Source organism: Protopterus annectens, chromosome 11.part0, assembly GCF_019279795.1.
Source record: "Protopterus annectens isolate FY-2018-M chromosome 11.part0, PAN1.0, whole genome shotgun sequence".
Classification (NCBI taxonomy): domain Eukaryota; kingdom Metazoa; phylum Chordata; order Ceratodontiformes; family Protopteridae; genus Protopterus; species Protopterus annectens.
This window is the reverse complement of record NC_056745.1, coordinates 309,831,203-309,851,166: the sequence shown is the minus strand read 5'-3', so window position 1 is coordinate 309,851,166 and position 19,964 is coordinate 309,831,203. Positions and strand designations below refer to the sequence as shown.

Genomic DNA, 19,964 nt, shown 5'->3' with positions numbered 1-19,964 from the left:
CAAATTAATCAAAATAAATATTATTAATAAACTGAGTATATATCTCACACAATGAAACCACTGAATATTTAAAGTTTTAATATTTTTTAATTGGTTTTAATAAGAGGAAATAACTGATTCCTGGTGGCCTTAGTGCTTTAAGCTCAGTAATACACTTACATTCAATAATTTCTGTATGATTCAAGTCTCCACTTCACATATCTTTATTTTGCACTTGTAAAACTAACATTTTAACAAATGACTTTTTCTGTTGCCATAACATGTCTTTCTAAAGCAATGCTTCTGTTTTTCTTCAGTATAGCATTAACATGCTTTTCAACAGTTCATTTTACCAACATAAAATCTTGTACATACCTAGCATTTAGCTAGGTAAACTATGCCTTTATCTTTATAAGGACTAAAATATCTGCACTTGTACAGTGTTTCTTACAGATATGTAAGAGGAGATCTTATTTGGGTATATAGGGCATTTAGTGACAATGACCTCTGAGAATGTTTGGGGTTAAGAAAAAGTACTAGAGAATCATCAGACAACCTGTGTAGGGGAATCTATAGGTATGAAAAGTGTACTAATTGGTTCTCTGTCAGAGTAGCTGGTCCATGGAACAGACTACCAAATTGCATTAAAGCAAGTACTAGTTTAGATATTTTTAATAACAGCCTGGACACTTATGGGAACAAGTGTTTTGGTATATTGGCAAGCTAGAAGGGCATTAATGCCCATGCTTGAAATATTTGTATGTATGTATGTATGTAAGTACAATCAGCATAATGCCTAAAGACATATTTCTTACCAGCGTTAAAAAGTACAAAATATTGTTCTTCATTGATATATTTGCAGGCTATGTAATCACTGCTTGGATCTGTCTTTTGTAATCAGATATATTTCTGACTTGATTCTTAGAACTTAGCTATCTATTTTTAAATTATTTTTATATTTATAACTAAATCAGGGTATCTCACCAATAATATTATAAATCTCTCTTTTAGTTGTTTAAATATTCCAAGTTCTTTTAAAAATCACTGATATGGCATTAGAATCTCTATAATACAATAAAGGAAATCTAAAATATTGCTGCATATGTCTGTGCATCTATTTATGTGGTCTAGAATAAGGTTTGGCTGTATTTTTTTCTTTTTTTAATCTCTTCTTTTATCACTGCAGTATGTTTGGTATTACAACCGTTTTCTATTAAGTCACTAGAGAATATTTTTCTGTGGGTTGTAGTTATGACCTGTTATATATAGGTATTCAAAGGAAGTCCAGTCAATGTTTTACATCAGCTTGTGTTTGATAGCTGTGTTCTTTGTTGAAATGTCACATAATCATATATCTATCTATATATTAATATATCTATATATATATTTTATTATTTATTTATTTTACAGTTGTTGACTGTGTTAGTCTGACTGAGCTTAGTGGCCCATTTTCAGCAGAGACCCGGGGAGAAAAGATTATTACAATGGTATTAGATTAAATGAAAAATGTACATTGCATACAATGTGGTCAGTAGTTATACAGTTGTAGTTTTAATCCTAAGGCAGTGCTTAGAGTGTAGTATTTGGCTAGTATGTTAGAGGACAGGAGAGAGAGAGGTTAGGGCAGAGTAGATGAGGAAGAGGGAAGGAATGAAAAGGAAGGTAGTGAGTACAGGAGGTGAGAAAAGGGGGTGAGAGATTGGAGTAAGCTAGTGAGTTGATATACATACATATACATATATATACATATATATATATATATATATATATATATATATATATGTTCATAGGTTCATAGGTTGGTACTAGGCTATTGGCCCTAGGGCCTATACAAGCCTAGCCATAATTCCCTGGCTATTTCTTCCCACACTATTTACTTTCCTGGAGCCCTGTCTAGCAGGGTGACTGACTTGATCCCTGGGGTGAATTTCCTATCTCCCATCCAATCATCAAGGTTCCTTTTGAAGAGGGCCAATGAGGTGCTCTGCTTGACATGTATGGGCAGTCTATTCCAGAGTATGGGGAGTCGCTGGGTCAGGAACCTATCCCTCCAGTATGTTTTGTTCATTGTGATGACAAGGTTTAGATCCCTGGAGCGTGTGGCTCTGAGAGATTGGGATTTCTTTAAATGGAGTATGTCCAACAGCTCAGGGTTTGACATGGCCTTGTATGTTAAGCAGAGATCGCCTCTGAGTAGACGATATGCCACAGAGTATAGCTGGAGATTTTTAGACGGTCAGCATATAGCATCTGCTTTAGGCCTGTGATTCTTTTAGTGAGGTATTTCTGTGGCCTTTCCAGCTTCTACAGATGTCTTGTGAGGTACATACCAAACTGGGCATTATACTCTATAATGGGTCTAATGAGGGATGAGTACAGTGGGACAATGGCCTCATTTTTTCTGGATGAAAAGCCCTTAGTGATGAGGTGTGCCACATAGAAGGATTTCCTGACTGTTGTGGTGATGTGGTTATCGAAAGTGAAACCACTGTCCACCTGTGTCCCTAAGTCTCTCATCACACTTTTGATGTTTAGTGTACTGCCACCTATGTGGTAATTCATGGGTACATGTTTTCTTCCAAAGGTGATAAGTATACATTTCTTGGCATTAAGCTTGAGCCCATGGCTCTGGCACCAGGCATCTGTTTCAGTAAGGCCCTTTTGTAGAATATCCACATTATTTGGGGATTCAATAATGGCTCCCAGTTTGCAGTCATCTGCGAACTTGGTTAGCCAGAGTCCCTTAGTGTTGGCCTGTACTTCACAGAAGTAGATGCCAAACAAGAGTGGTCCCAGGACTGAACCCTGAGGTACTCCACTTGTCACTTGTCTGGAGCTGGATTTGGAGTCGGCTACTTTTACAGTCTGGATTCTGTCAGTAAGCCAGTTGGCAACTCATCGAGTGACATAGGGATTTATGCCCAGCTTAGTAAGTTTATCTATGATTCCAGAGTGGAGGATGGTGCCGAAGGCCTTGGTGAGGTCCAGATAGGCTGTGTGAACCACCTTATCCTCGTTCACAGCTCTGGAGACTGATTTGAAGAAGTCAATCAGGTTCAGGAGACAAGATCGGCCTCTCACAAACCCAAACTGGGTGGGGTCCAGTGTTTGAAGGTTGCCAATATCTTTGCTTATAAGTTCCATGATAATGCGCTCCATGCCCTTGCAGATCAGGCTCGTCAGACTGATGGGACGGTAGTTCCTGGGATCCAAGGTGGATCCCCCCTTGTGCAGTGAGATAACTGTAGCTGTGCACCACTCAGTGGGCACGAAGCCTGAGATAAGGCTATGATTAAACATGACACTTAGGTGAGGTACCAGTTCATTTTGTAGTTCATGTAGTACACAGCCTGGGATGTCATCTGGTCCCATGGATGCTGTATTCTTAGCTTTGGAGAGTGCAGTTTCTACCTGTGTGGCTGTGATTACCAGAATTTGGCAATCTTTTGGTATTGAGATGGGCCCTTTAGGGGGTGAGAGAGGGGTGAAGTTGGCACTAAATCGATCTACCAGGATATTGGCAATATCCTTAGGATAAGTATATTTAATGCCATTCTGTTGAAGCTCAGAGCAGATCTGAGCACTGCCATTTATATTCTTGACATAACTATAGAAATCCTTGTGGTTGTCTTTGGAATCTTTGGCAATTTTATTCTCATAACTAGCTTTTGAGGATTTTATGAGGGATCTCAGCTTCTTACTGAGGCTGGTGAGGGAGTTTTTTGCATCCTGGTGTTTTCCTCTTTTCTGCTACAGTTTCTTCCTTCTGTTGTTTATAGCAGGGGACCACCAGATTGGCTTCCTTTTTTTGGAGGACAGCATCTTGGTTCTATTTGGGATGGCACGATTCATGCACGAGTGGATGTGCTCGTACAGTGCCTTTGTGTAGGATTCTGCAGTCGAACTTTCAGATCCCGTCTGCATGGGTGTCTTGACGTTTGTCACTTCTGACTTCAGTAGCATGAAGTTGGCTTTGGAGAAGTTTTCTAAGGAGGTTTCCTTACTGGTGGGTGGGGGTGGGATGTGGTTGTCAAGGGTGATTTGCTTTTGGTCAGATCTGACCAATGAGGGGGTGACCACTGGTGTGGAGCATCTATCTCCCATGTTGGTAATGACCAGGACTAGGATATTGGAGCCCCTGGTGGGACAATGGATTAGTTGATCCAGGGCGTTGTAATTTATGAATTCCAAGAACCGTTGGGAAAAGGAGTTGGTACCTGAGTAGTTTTCCCAGTTAATAGCAGGGTAGTTGAAATCACCCAGTACTAGGGTGCTTGGTTGTATTTTAATATTTTCCAGTATGTTTAGAAAGGTGTAGTGAGAATCTTGGGGCATGGTGGGGGATCTGTAGCAAGCTACAGTTTGGATTGCAGTCTTACCTAGTGTTAGTTGCACCTGGAGAATTTCAGATGCATTGTGTTGGGCAACTAGCCTTGAGGTGTGAATATCCATGGTGAATATGGACACTCCTCCACCTTTAGTGTTTCGGCATTGGTTTTGTAGCCGAAAAGTGTGGTAAGAGTTGTAGTCTGGTATTGCAGGGGTGCTCTCTGGAGCCTTGAACCAAGTCTCAGTTACTGCACAGATATCGATGTTCTCCATTTTTAGGAGTGCCACGAGAGAGTGCATTTTGAGGTTTAGACTTCTAGCATTGAGTAGCATTACCTTCATATTTTGCATGCTTGAATCTGTTACGGTGGTGATTTTGTCCTTTGAACCTTGCCTAAAAAGGCACTATAAGGGTGGTAAGAGATTTAGCCAGTAACCTGAATCCCAGGGGTGACAGGTGCAGACCATCTCTGGCAAAGTATCGTGGTTTGTCGATCATGTCTTCCCAGGCAGACAGATACTGGATCCCCTTTGAATGACACCAGAAGCTTAGCCAATTGTTGAAGTCAATCATTTTGTCCTTATACTGTGGTATCATTCTGGGTGAAGGCAGGATGCTACTCAGGGCTAGGGTCATATATGCCTGGGCCACATGATCCGACAGCTCTTCCATGTCTCTTTTCATGTAGTCCAGGGAGGTACGTCTAAAGTCATTCACTCCAGCATGGACAATGACAGAGTCGTATTTGTACTTGTTGTGGAGTGACTTGAATGCATGCATTATGTGGCAGATACTGGCACCCAACAGGCAGCTGACTATAATTTTCTCCTTGTTCAGCCTGGTGAGTGGGACATCAGTGTGCCTGACTATAGAGTCACCTAAGACTAAAGTGTTGGGTACATTGTCTTGCCTTAGGGGCTGTTGTTGGGTGGCACACTGGGGTTGTGAGATATGTGTCACTTTGGTTGTGACTGGTGTTTGTTTGCATTTCAGTTTCGGAGGTCCTTGTTGCTTGGCAGGTTAATGTTAAGGGTCTCCGCATATGTGGGTTTAGTGTTGCTATGTGTGGGTGTTGATGGTGTGGGTTTTGAAGGGCTATGATTTGCTTGAGGTGTAGTGCAGGTATATTTATATATATATATATATATATATATATATATATATATATATATATATATATATAAAGACACATGTGTGAGCACATATAGTTGCAGTTTGTAAAAGTTTGCTCTCAAACCTTCTTTTTTCTTTGTTCTTCTGGCTGTCGGCTACTCTGTGTGCAAGACAGTGGGGTCTGGAAATTTGCCCTTTCATTGCTTTATTTTTCTGTGAATAAATATAAAAAAAATTATCTTTTTTGTTTGGTCTTTTAAGCATTCACTCTTTCATTAGATAATCAAATATATCGTAACAGTGTCTCAAGATAAAAGTGGTGTGATAGGAAATGTAACCTGTTTTCTTGTTCACTGCATTGATAGATTTTGTTTTTTACCATCTTAAGTGCATTGTAAAAGATGTACTATTGTATTTGGCGTGTGATCAAAAGTTTTTTATTCTTTATACTTTTTCCAGGACTATCTAGCTTATTCAAATGGTCGAATAACCCATCTGCTCCCCCCTGTACTATGAGTCAAACACTGGTGAGCCTTCATCCATATGAGATTCAGATTTTTCTATATCCTAAATTTATCTCCTTGTAGCTGACAAGTATGTTTACATTTGCAAATTCTTACCATACCTTCTCCACTTCATTCAAATGCATGTGCACTTTCATATGTGTGCTCCATGCACAAATGACTACTGTACAAACACAACTTGATAGAATCTCCCCAGCTTTTAAACCATGTGCTGTACATCTATATCACTAGTAGGAATCAACATTGCAGAGGATAAGTTGTCGTTGACTGTTCATGTACATACCATTGGATGGTTCTTTCATTTTTTCACATTGTTAAATGATCCTGAGTTGTCTGAGTCATATGCAAAAAAATGTACAAACTGAGTAATGCAAAGTATAACAAAAAAGCTGTTTAATGCAACAGAGCTTTGAGGTAAAAACCTTTCATCAGTGTATAAAAGACAGCATCTACCTCTCTTTCTTTTATATAACACACAGCCAATAAGCTAATTAATCAATTAATGTAGGGAATGTAAAAAAAAAAAAAAAGAATATTTTACTAGATTTTGTTATATCTGTTTTTTATAATGTGTATATATATATATATATATATATATATATATACACATATATATATATATATATATATACATATATATATATATATATATATATATATATATATATATACATACATATATATATATATATACTTGTATACATTTTATGTATTCGTTTCTTTACATTCCCTGTGTTAATTGATTAAATTAACTTATTGGCTATGTGTTATATAAAAGAAGGAGTGTTAGATGATGTCTTTTATACACTAATGAAAGGTTTTTACCTGAAAGCTCTGTTGCATTAAATAACTTTTTTGTTATACATTGCATTGCTCAGTTCGTATATTTTTTTGCATTTAGCTACAGTTTCTGAACTTAGCTTTGTTCCTACTATCTTGGTTGGTTATCGTATTATATTGTCTGAGTCATAGTCAGGGCTTCATTTCTCCATGCTGTGGGAGAAAATCTGTTTTATTCACATTCTTGGTGTGTCATCAGAATTATTTTATTATTCTTTGGTACATCATCAATCCTGCAAAATTCCACTGACTCACCATATTTAGACTTAGTAGACAATCTGGTATTAGTTCTTATAAATTAGCTCGTTCTGGTACTTTTAAGTGTTTGGGGTGTTCATGCTGTATAGATATTGCGGATAGCCCCAACTCTCTTTTTGATCATCCAGTAACAAACAAGAATTACAAATTTAATTCTGTAGCTAATTGCAACACAAATGTGGTCTATTTAGCTGTATGTGTGGCTTGTCCCACGTTTTATGTGGATAAGACCACACGTAGACTGAAGGACCGGATAATTGAGCATAAGTCTGAGATTAGTAGAGAGTATGAGACTAATGGGCTATTTAAACATATAAAAATACATGGGGTTGAACATAGATTTAAGTTTAGAGTCTTAGATGTAGTTTCTCCACCCATTAGGGGTGGGGATATTAATAATATCTTAGAGACTAAGGAGTATCAGTGGTTATTCAGGCTTAATGCAGATCATACCCCAGGTTTAAATTCTACTGTCAGTTTGAAACCAATTTTAGCTAGGATACAACGTACTAAACTATGATTAGATAATATTTGTATATATAAATTTATATTTTTTTTGTATATTTTTATGTTTTATATATTTTATATGTTATGTATATGACATGCATTTAAAAATGTTATGTTTCTTTAAATATGTTAGTCATATGACTTTGGCTGCAGTCATATGACTTTTTGGGCTTTTGTATAAAGCATGATTGCTTGGTTAATATTTTATGTCTAACACTGAAGAAGGGTTTTTGCCCGAAAGCTTTGTTTTGTGTTATAAAGTTTTTGCTTAACGATTTGTGTTTTATTTGACGTTCTTGGATTCCAGCTTTGTGGTGTGGATATATAAAATACATACCAATACCTCCCCAAAACAAACTTATTTATCTTCTTTACTCAAAAACAAATTAATAAATGAATACAGTCATACATACATACATACATAAAACACTACCACAAAGTAGACATCATCAGTGGGTCTTGCAGCACATGCACAAATAGTTGCTGCAAGTATGCTGAGGTTAATAGTCAATGTGTCACTCATTTAAAGTCATTTTTAAGTAAAGCTAAAAATAAATATGTTTCCTTTACAATTGTTATGTTCAGCACATAAGATAACTAAAATGAGTTAGCAGTCCTGAACATAACAAAATATTTTAAAATAAAATTTTCTGTTGGCTACCCCTTGGAGCTGTAGGCTCCAGGTGGCCACTCAACTTGCCTCAATTATAATCTGTCACTGGCCAAAACCCCTTTTAATCAATGGCCCTGGAGAACAGTTCTACATTAAATTAACAGTTATCAAAAAAAAAAAAAAATCAGAGCATAGTTTTGCACGTAACAAGGCAGCAACAGCATTGAACATTGGAAGACCGAGAATAACAAAGTAACAAAATAATATTTCTTCACAAATTACATATGCATTATTCACAGCTTAATTAGAATCTTTGTACATTAACTTGCAAAAGTATAAAATTAGATATATATTATATACAGTTTGATTGACTACATCACACTTTATCTTATGGAAATTATGTATTCAGTACAAGCATTATCAAATCTTAGTTAAAAAGACAAAGTTGAAGATACGTAGGTATATTCACATGAATAATAATTTATGTTATAATACAATGGGTAGTTGTTACTTGACAGAATAGTGATAGGTTAATGCTGTGATAATAAGATTAGTATGATAACATGCAATTATTAAGGAATGGAAACAAACCAATAGAAAATAAAAAAAAATTCCTAACTAAACACTGTAAAGTGATGTTAACTAACTAACAGATATGTCTCAAACACCTAATTATAAGACAGCTTGGATTTGAAGAGAAAACAATCCTGTGAGAAAGAGTCTAACAAGAAGTTTGGATGTTCTCCTGAAACTCCTGTCTGTGTGGGATATCTCTCACCTAAGCAAGAGAATCCTTATATTCTGAAAAAGACTGCAAAGATAAACAAGTTGTCTAAATAAGGAAAGATGTGTACACCTTGCAGTCTACAGTAGGCTATCACTGGTGCTAACGTTTTGTAAATACCTTTGCAGCAGTGGAAAACTCAACGGGTAATGCAGAAAAACAGTAACATGATAAGCATCTGTTAAACCTAGGGCCATCAAGAAAATTAAATGGAGAATGAGGGGCAACAGGTCATAAAGAAATAATGTTTTGAACTTTGGAATTGTCACAAACTTATTTAAAAATGAAAGATCTAGGACTATTCTCAAAAAAAAGCTTCTTTCTTTCTTTGGTACCAGCAATATTCTTGCAAAGTTTCCTTTACCCATGAGTTAGCAGATGCTGAATAAAAGAGATGTTTGATCTGGTGGATGAGGAGGAATCCCCTAAAAAGAAGGAAGAGATTCCCACAACCATTTGTATTCCTGAAGAATCACTCCCAGAACCTATTTGTCTGAGACTGTTGCCAAAGAGTGAACTGGAGGTTGAGATTTTTGTGAAGAATTAAAGGTTTGCCAGGGTGGGAAGGGAGATTCTGGAGATAATTATTCCAACTTGATTTTCCTTTATTCTGGGGGCCACAGCTTTCTTCTTGGAGGTCCAGTACCCTTGCTTTTTAAAAGTTTGCTTACCAGCAGTTTGCTGTGTTTGCTTATTTTGTATGTTTATTTTGCTTTTATGAAATGTTGCAGAGGTAGCATTAAATCTCCTCAACAAGTTTGGAGGAAGAAGGCTGAAAAATCTGTAAACTTCCCTCTATTAGTTTCCTCTCTCATCACACTCTGTAAGGACCTCTACAGCAGGTGGTCCAAAGTTTGTCTAAGGGAGAATTCAAAATATAAGCTTTAACATCCTCAGAAAGATTTTGAGGTTGCAACCAAGCAGAACTCCACATAAAAGTTCCAGTAGCAATACCTCTGGAAACGGCATCAGCTGAGTCATAAGAACATTTCAAAGTGTGTGTAGTCAGTTGAGGCACAAAAACAATATATTTACAGAAAGATGATGTTTCCTGTGATGAGAGGAAATATGCCATACTTTTCCCCAAACTTTCATAAGTTCACAACTGAGAATTCTGAAAATAACTGTTGCAGAAGAACACACTTTTTCCCAAATCTTTCAAAACTTTTCTCTCCTTATCAGAGAGGGAGGGATTAGCATTTACCAGACGTTTTGCTGCAGGAGGATTTATGAAACAAATCACAGGAGGGTCAGATCTGACATGAAATAATAATAATAAAAAAAAAAACTCATAAGACTGAGGAACTTTAAATAATCAATCTGCTTTCTTAGGATCAGCAGACTGGCTATCAAGAAAGTTACAGGCTATAAAAAATATATCACCGAGTGCTGGAAGAACACGACGTGGTTTAGGATTGGGATATTTCAGCTGTAATAAATCATAATTATTTTTAATGACAGTGAAAGATAATTATGTTATCACTAAAACAACTGATTCATTTTGAATATGGTTCAGAAAAAGAAAATCTTTCCAACAGACTATAAGAGTACATGCTTTTCTGAGAATTAGAATCAGAGACCTGAAGTCAGAAAGCAAAAGTTGCTCCTTCACAATCATTTTTTCTGTTCAATGTCATGAAAGTCCTTAGGCAGTGAAGGATTCCTTTACCTCTTATTAGAAACACCTGAACTAGAAGGGTCAAGAACCTGATCTAAGCCAAATAAATTACTCCTGTAAAAAGAGTACATGAGACAGGTGAAGATATCTAAAATTGTCCTTCTTTTTGACAAGAATTTCGGAAGAAGCAGACCATTCTTTTGACAGGCAAAACCTCCCTAGGGATAGGCATTCCAATCTGGCTAGGCAGATAGGTTATCCCTTATCTTTCATCCAAGACTGGCAATAGTAGTTTTCACTTGCCCACCAAGGGAACTTCAGTAGCCACACAGGACATGTCTAATCCCTGGTCCATAGTAGCTGTAGGGACTATATCAGAGGTAGTTAAGGAAAAAGGATGAATGGTCCAGGGGACCAGAACTGGCCACAGCAGAGTCACTCATCCACAGCTAGCTGAGATAACTTTATATCTTGTTGAGCAGGCAACTGTTGTTTGAAAATTATTTCTTTTTATGGCTGCAAGAAGAAAGCATCAAGCAACTGGTAGGTTTTACCATGGTAAAGTTGAAAAATATGCTTGAAACCTGGTAAAGTCTTATATCAATAGTTAAAGAAACAGGCAACTTTTTAAAAAGAAGATATTTTCATAAAAAAGTGAAAAACATTTTAAACACTTACCCCAGCCCCCAAAGTAATTTAACACAGGTTTTAGTAAGGCAAAATAAAGTTAAACTTAGTTTAACAACTTTTTCCATAAAAGGAAAAAGGAACTATTCTGAGTAAAATGTGACTAAAAGTCAAACAATACTCAATTAAAACATATTTTCTTAGCTTAAAATACATATTTTCACAGAAAATGTTCAATTTCTGTCATAAAGTTTAATGTAGAATTATTTTTCAGAAGCATCACTAACAAACTTCACTTGTTTTAAATAAAATCTCTGTGAAAGAGATTTCTTCAATATGGAAATCAGAAGCCATGCTATCTTAATAATTCAGCAGCTCTGATTGAGTGGAATCCTCTGAGATACAGCCCACCCTGCTAGGACCTTTCCTCTGACTAGAAGTTCCTGTCATAATGGGAAGAAATCTTTTTTTTTCTTGACTGTGTCTTTATCTAGCCTGAAGAGAGCAGAAATTATCTGCATGGCAAAGCCCAACAAATAAACCCTGTCCATAGATATATAGTTAGGATATTCAATGTTTTTCTTACCAAGCACATTGTCCCTTGGTAAGGCTTGTCACTTAGTCACACTGACCTCAGTTGCAGCAATCCTCTCCCAGCAAAGTGAAGACTCTTCATTAGACTCTTCATTAGACAAAGTTCGGCCTTTCACCCAAAAGGGGTTTCTTCAGGCCATAAAACAGGAAAAAATACAAATTCAAAGTGTCCTATATATACTCTATATATGTTCAGCTGACAATGACATCATTTCCTACTACAGGATAGAGCTCTAACTAAATAGAGTACTTAAAAACTCTTAAAATTCATACATAAATATATTGTTATTCAACAATTAAAACTATATTATACATATATATGTACATCACTAAATTAATATAACTTTGTCATTGGGTTAATAAATTCAAACGGTTTTATCTTGACCGGATTTTGAATTTGTTTGTGCTGAAGTGAACACAGTGTCGACTGGAAACCAGAAGTGGTTGGAATAGTGTATGTGGACTGTATTGCCCCGCCAATTTCCGTTCCTGTACTTTTGTGTTGGATTGATTATATTCTTACTAAAGATTCAGATAATATGCACTGTTTCACGAAACTGTTAATTTGCTTATATATGTTATAAACCAGTGCAGATTGTCTTCCAGGGCCCCTGTTCTAATGCCCAGATGGACTTTCCTGGTAAACAAAACAACTAAATACCATTCTGTGAACTGCCCTGAACTGAACCTTGTGATGCACATGGAGTTATAACCACTGTGTCCTCACAGCACTCAGGCACTTTAAATGTTTTATATATATGGCATACATTTCAGCTGTCACTCTCCTTGCAAGATGACATTTCACAGGTGCATCTAGTTGAAAAACGAAAGTGTGTGGCTTAATCAAATATATATGGCTAAATATATAGTGTGTCTAAATGTAGTAACCCCTCTACATATGCTGAAACTGTTGAAAGTGATGCTTGATACCTCAGATACCCTTGCTAATCATGCACACAGGGAATCCACAGAGAACTCCCAAACTCCAGTAAAACACAGCACATATACATACCTGCAACATCATTCAGCATATGTTTGGACAGTTCAAAACCATTTTTTTGCAAGTTAGATACTTCAAAGGGGCACTGTAGTATGACACTGCAACAACCTGCTGAATGTTTCTAGCATGTGCCATGCTACACGAATGCAAGAAAGTGGGCAAGTCAACCCCATAATTAGGGTATAGTCAGACTGCATGCATGTGCAGCTGGTACAGAAGATGCAGCAACATCATCAAAAGACAACAGTGAGGTGGAACAGGACCAAGCAGCAGACAGATTACAACACCCACACAACAACAGGCACAATATATGGCAGTGCAGATGAAGCTATGAGCCCTGATGAGCACAGAGAAAACAGATGAAGCATGCCTTGTTAATATCAGGCTATGCTGGACAGTGTATGGTTGAGCCATATTATTCATCAGATCACCGAATACACCTCATAGGAGGGAGGCTGGAGTGGTTAACAGATGTCATCATGTTCACAGGTGGCTTGAGACAAAATGACAGACAGCTATCAAGACACACACTCTGGGTAGGGAGACACGTCACAGGAGGCACACATGGGGATCTTGAGGTAACAGGTACCTTGTATCAGGAATTAGTTCCTGTTGAGGTGTGGATGGGATATCACTGTATAACTTTCCTGGTACATTAAGAACTGTGACCTCCTGCTAGAGATGGTGTGTGAATGAAGGACTGTGACCTATATGAGGTTTGCTGGTGAAGCATCCTCCAGATGGAGGATGGGTTTTGTGGCTATCCATGATGACTTGTGACAGACTATTGTACACTCTTTACTATAGGTCAGGATTTTGTGTCTTGCTATTACTCAAGCTATACGGCTACCCCAAATTTGTATTCTTTCCAGTCGTAACACAACACTGCTAGTCAGGGCAGTGATGATGGCAGTGACAATCCTTCTCATGATGATGGGCATAGAAGCAATGTATGCCATTGTAGAATTCATAAGACTAATCATTATTTTGTCCTTGGATTCCAGTTCCTCATGGAACAACTGGCTGGATGAAATCCATCTGAATGCCACACATGAAACAAAGTAATCAGCTCCATGATGGACTGCATAATGTAGACTGGGCCAAGTTGAGATTTGAGCACAGCTCCTAAATTATGCAGAGGGCAGCCAACATGTTAGGAGTCATATGTGACAACTGATGGGATTGGGCACACCTGCAAGGTTGCTCCATGGTTGGTATATACCCACATCAGTTGCAGTGTGCTCATCTGCTGTCATACCTAATGGGGAAATATCCATAGTGCTCACTACAGTAGGACCCTCCCCAACTCTCGGAATGGTGAGCATTAAAACTGTAAAGCCTCAGGTTCATCTGGTGGTAAGTCCATACATTCACACTGTAGTGTGGGTGGATATCCTCCCAGGATGGAGACAGACAGAGTCAATGTGTCATCTGACTGCAGCTCAGGCATTTCTATCTTGTCATTATTGTCAGTCCCTGCACTGGTGATTAGCCTGTTGTCTCACTGTAGCAGTAAAACACACACACCAGAGTAAGCATGCATACTTGTGATACCACTATGGTCCTGTAGCATGTATGCTAACAGTGGCCATGTGAGATGTACCACACAATATCAACCTATGTATGCTGCTGTCTTGACACACCTGAATATCTGATGACAAAATGTAGGTAATGTACGGTGTGGTCAGCTTACTGTCTATGTCTGCAGTGATACTGTTCAGTAATCTACTAACCTAGTGCATCATTCACTGAGATGTGCAGGGGTTGGGCCATCCTTATGCCAGTGCCCACCATGCCAGGGAAGATCCCAGTATTGTTGCTCCCCCTCTGTTAGTCTGCTGCTCCCAGATGCTCCATCCCCCTGGCTAAGTGGTCAGCCTGTATGGAATGTTGATTTACCTTGGCATGACACAGTCGCAGGTCATTGATATGTTTAAGGTAATGCTGTAATATGTGATTCCACCCATTTCCAGCACTGATTTCAAGGACCAATGTCTACCACTTCTAGTCTCATAAAGTCTGGTCAGCAGTCCTCTTCCCAGGCAAAGCCACCTATGAGTCCTGAGTGCCTGTAGGAAGACTATTTTCAGCAGGGCTGAAATTCTCCAGTCTCTTCCAGTCTCTGTGTCCATCTCACATTCTGGACCAGCAGATACCTTTGAACACAACAGTCACAGCTAAAGATCTCTTCTGCTGAGATTGGAAGGATGACAACTACAGATGCAGGAGTACCTAGCTATATCATGCTACAACTGAAGAGAGAGCTATTGAGATATGCCATAGTACAGTAGGTGGGCAAGAAGAGAACTCATATGGCTGGTGTACCCACTACAAAGTGGCACACGTGGACACACTGCAAGGACAGTTTTCTTTGTTAGGCCTTACAGATATTTATATGGGAAGACAGTCATCTCTCATGCCCAGACAGAATACATGTAAGGAATTGTGGATGACAAAGTTATAAAATACTACAGAGGGAGGGATACAAATGTATATGTACAACAAGGCAAAAAATACTGTATCTACTGGCCTCGAAAATATCCTGACATGCCTCCTGAACAGAATGAAACAAGACTTATCCAGCTCTTAAAGATCACTGTTCGACCTTAGCCTTCAAAATGGCCTCATGCCAAGTGAATGGAGCATTGCAACAATTATTCCACTGCATAAGGGCAGACAATCTATTGACCAGGTAATTACAGACCCATAAGTCTGACGTGTTTCATATGTAAAGCCATGGAAAGAATCATCAAAGATATTATAAATAAATATACTCTTCAGACACTAGACCCAACAGAGTTTGTTTTTTTCTTCAAGGCTAGATAGTGTCTGTTCAACCTGGTGGACTTTTCAAGAAAGTTATTAAAGCTAAGGATGAGGGCAAAATAGTAGACACTGCCTATCTTGACCTCACCAAGGCATTCAGCACTATTCTCCATCTGGGCATTATTGACAAACTCACAGCTCTGGGAATAAACCACTATGTCACCAATTGCATAGTGAGCTGGCTCACATATAGGACACAAGAAGTCAAGATAGAGGACTCTACCTCCATAAAAGAATCGATCAACAGCAGAGGCCTCAGCAGTCAGTGCTGGGGCTGCTCTTTTTTGGCATCTACTTTTCATAAGTTAAAGCTGATGTTAAAGGCATCTGGTTGACTAGTTTTGCAGATGACTTCAAGCTCGGCACAAATATAGAATCCCGCAAGAATACTAATATCCTCTAAGAAGACTTGGAACAAACCAATAATTTGTGCAATAGCCATGCTCTAAAACCAAATGCCAAAAAATGCATAATAGTATCCTTTGGAAAGTTAGCCAATCACTAGGAATTACTATACAGATGGTACACCTCTAAAAGTAGACCCAGTGGTTAAGAACTTGGGAACACATGTGGACAGTGACTTAGTCTTTGAACATTATGTGTCTAATCTTGCAAGGAAATAATTCTATATTGCACAAGTTATAAGCAAGGGTATAGCATCCATGTCCAGAGATGCCATTGTCTCCCCTGCACTTGTCTCCTATTAGAGTGATCATTGCGTGCAATGCCCCCTTTGGTATGTACCTTACCAGGCATATGAAACAACTGGAATGCCCACAGAGGTTCTTTGCAAGAAGAATCAAAGGTGTAAACCATATGGAATACATAGACTGCTTCAAAGCCTTATTTTTAATCAATCTCCTACAGATTACTAAGATGTGATCTATGTCTGGGTTACAAGGCAGCATTTGACCCATTACTGATTAACTTGTTTCCCATGGCTGTGTTCTGATGCAGGAGGCCTGCAGAAGTATGTACATTCTGAGCTAAATCTGAGCTACCTGCTATTCAGAAACCATGTTGTATGTGTGATTCACAGCTACCATTTTACACCATGGGAAAGTGCTACCATTTTCTAAGAATATTCATGCGGCAGTGGCCAATTGTTTAGTCCCTGGTAGGCAGTATAGTGCATAAAGAAAAGGAAGATAATGCTCCTTCATGGAAATTTCAGAGAGCAGCTACTGAACCCGATGATGGTCCCTTCTTCAAAAATAAAGGCTGGCATACCCTGGCTGAGATTCTGATTTCAGTCACAGGCATAACCAGGACAAGAAAATAGTGCAGGCATTGGTATGATGACCTGTGACACTTTCACCTTGACGATTTGCGCATGTGGAGGAGGAGGTTAAACAATAACATCCCAATTTTTTTAATGGAATGCATTTTCATTTTTAAACACTTTTTTAGTTATGAGTGGGTAAATTGTTCTTCCTACTGGCAAGTCTTTGTCTCCCTCAGTATAACACAGGTGTATTATCTACTCTGTAATGCCCCTATGTCAAATGGAGGTGTAGGTGGTACACAGAGTTGGTTGTCAGCTACATTCTTATTGTCCCACCCTTCTTACATTCAACAATTAACACCTCTTATCCCCCTGTCCTACTTTAACTCTGCTAATATTTCATGTAAAACTGTAATGTCAACCTTGTGTTATTTCACATTGTAACAAATCTAACAGGAATATGCACCAATGGATTTTTCTTATTTTAATTGACTTATTTATGTGTGTGTGTGTGTGTGTGTGTGTGTGTGTGTGTGTGTGTGTGTGTGTGTGTGTGTCTAATTTTCCCTTTTGCTTTTCTGACTGTATTTTCACTCCAATCATGGATTTTTTGTCATGTTGTGTAATACCATCGTTCTTCAAAAGTATTACATAAATGTAAATGCATTTGGGGAGAAAAGCTCCATGGACAACAATATAATATGAAGACAATCTTCATATTATATTGTTATTCATGGAGCTTTTCTCCCCGGGACTCCATTGAAAATGGGCTCTTCTTCACCCAATGGACTATCCCGGTAAAAAAACTGTAAAAATAAATAAATAAATAAATAAAATTTATTGTGTTATTTACAAGGACTTATGGGTGGAGTTATGCTGCACACTACCTGGTTTATCCCCATGCGTGATAGAGACAAATTTCTGTGTAAGTACATTACCATATGCGCCGGAGTCAAATATTTGCCTGCTGCCTGGGATGCAGACAGTGAAACATGCATAAGGGAATGCAATTTTTATTTGTTTTCTAGTGTCTTATTTTACACCTGTCAGAGTTTGCTAATTTGACCTTTACTGTTTCAGTATGAATAGAATGAGACATGAACTATGAACTTGTGTCATCTACAGAGGAGACTAACTGGCAGACAGGGTTAGATAGTGTCCTGTCTTTTAAACATTTCAATCCATAAGCATTCTAAATTAATTTATGGCACACTTGTCACTGTGTCTCCTCCCTGCAGGTTCATAAGATAGATACAATCAGAATGAAGCTCTTCTGTGGCCCTGTCCTGCTGAGGCTGTAGCTGTGCAGGGGCATCCTGACCCCTCACTGTCAGGCAGCCCGTCGGGACTTTCAGAGGTAGCACAACCAAAGCTCGATCTCATGAAAGAGGCTGTGGTGGAGAGAGCAGTGGGCAGGTAAATGCCCCAGATAGACAGCCTCCTGAAGTAGGTTGCAGATTCATTCAACTGGCTATCCTGGCCATCAAGCCACTAGGGAGGGTGTGGCTCAGACTCATTTGGTGAGGGATTACACTGATGTTCCTCTGGGTTGTAGCAGGAGATGGCATGCTGATGCTTGTATCCAATATTATCCACAGCTTTGTGTGACCCCTTATTATTGGATCATATCCCCACACTGTAGACTGTCCAAGTTTCACTTAACAAAGAAAATATTTTTTTTCTTTCAAAGACATCACATAAGAAAAAGTTGAAAATGATAGATTTAAAAAATAATCAACACAATTATTTTTCTGCCCTCTGTATGATTCTGTCCATTCCATTTCTCTCTCTGTCTTACTGTGCATACATCCAACCCTTTTTGTGTGCCTGTTCACCCCTGTTCATCTGTGCTGTTGTATATTTGTCTGCTTCTGCAGACTGACCTACCCCCTTTCCAACAATTCTAGCCTTTTATCTTTTACCCTTTTCCCTCATCTTTATATATAAACAAAAACTGGGTCCCTAACCACACAAAATGTTGGCCTGCCTTCACCCCATCCTAAAAACTCATGTTGTCTATGTAGGCTATGTTGTCTTTCTTGTGTCCCTCTGGTATTACCTTCCCCATTTTCCTACTGTTCATAGGTTCATAGGTGTGTACTAGGCTACTGGCCCTGGAGCCTTTACAAGCCTAGCTACAGAAGTGCAGTGGCATCATGCCACTTGACGTTAGTTCCCAGTACCTCTATCAAGTTAGAGCCACTGGAGTGATCCCCGGGGTGAACTTTTTATTACCCATCCACTCATCAAGATTACTCTTGAAGAGGGACAGCGAGGTGCTCTGATTGACATGTATGGGAAATCTATTCCAGATCATGGGCAGTCTCTGGGTGAGGAACCTGTCCCTCCAGTATGTTCTGTTGATTGTGGTAATGAGGTTGAGGTCTCTGGACTGTGTGATGTGGAGGGATTGGGATTTCTTTAGATTTAGCAGTTCTACCAGAGTTGGGTCAGACATGGCTTTGTAAGTCAAGCAGAGATGGCCTCTAAGTAGGTGATATGACACAGAGAATAGCTGGAGTCTTTTGAGTCTGTCCATGTAGGACATGTGTTTAATGCCTAGGAATCCTCTTCATGAGGTACTTCTGTGGCCTCTAGCTGTTGCAGGTGTCTAGTGAGGTACATGACAATTATTCGATGGTTGGTCTAATGAGGGAAGAGTAGAGAGAGATGATAACTTCTTTCTTCCTGGATGCAAAACCTTGGTAATGAGATGTGCCACATAGAAGTACTTTCTGACTGCAGTGGCAATGTGGTGGTCGAAGGAGAGGTTGGTGTCAGTCTGCATTTCCAGATGTCTTATAACGCCTTCAGTGTTCAGTGGGCTCCCATCAATGTGGTAATTAGTGGTAACTGAACTTTTACCAAAGGGGAAGACGACACATGTTTTGGCATTAAGCTTAAGACCATGGTTTCGACACCAGTCATTGGTCTCAGCGAGGCCTTTTTGTAGGATGTCTGCATCACTTGGGGAGTTAATAATGGCTCCCATCTTGAAGCTGTCTGCGAACTTGGTCAGCTAGAGTCCCTTTGTGTTTGCCTGGACATCTGAGCAGTAGAGGTCGAACAGGAGCGGACCCAGGACCGATCCCTGTGGGAGTCCATTCGTGACTGGTCGGCAGTCTG

At 38.8% G+C, this 19,964-nt stretch overlaps 1 protein-coding gene across 1 annotated transcript in view; it reads right to left on the bottom strand.

Annotated features, from left to right (window-relative positions):
- Nucleotides 1–19,964, bottom strand: part of CFAP54 (cilia and flagella associated protein 54) — a 2,749,537-nt gene that overhangs the window by 328,984 nt on the left and 2,400,589 nt on the right. The gene's annotated exons all lie outside the window — the stretch shown is intronic.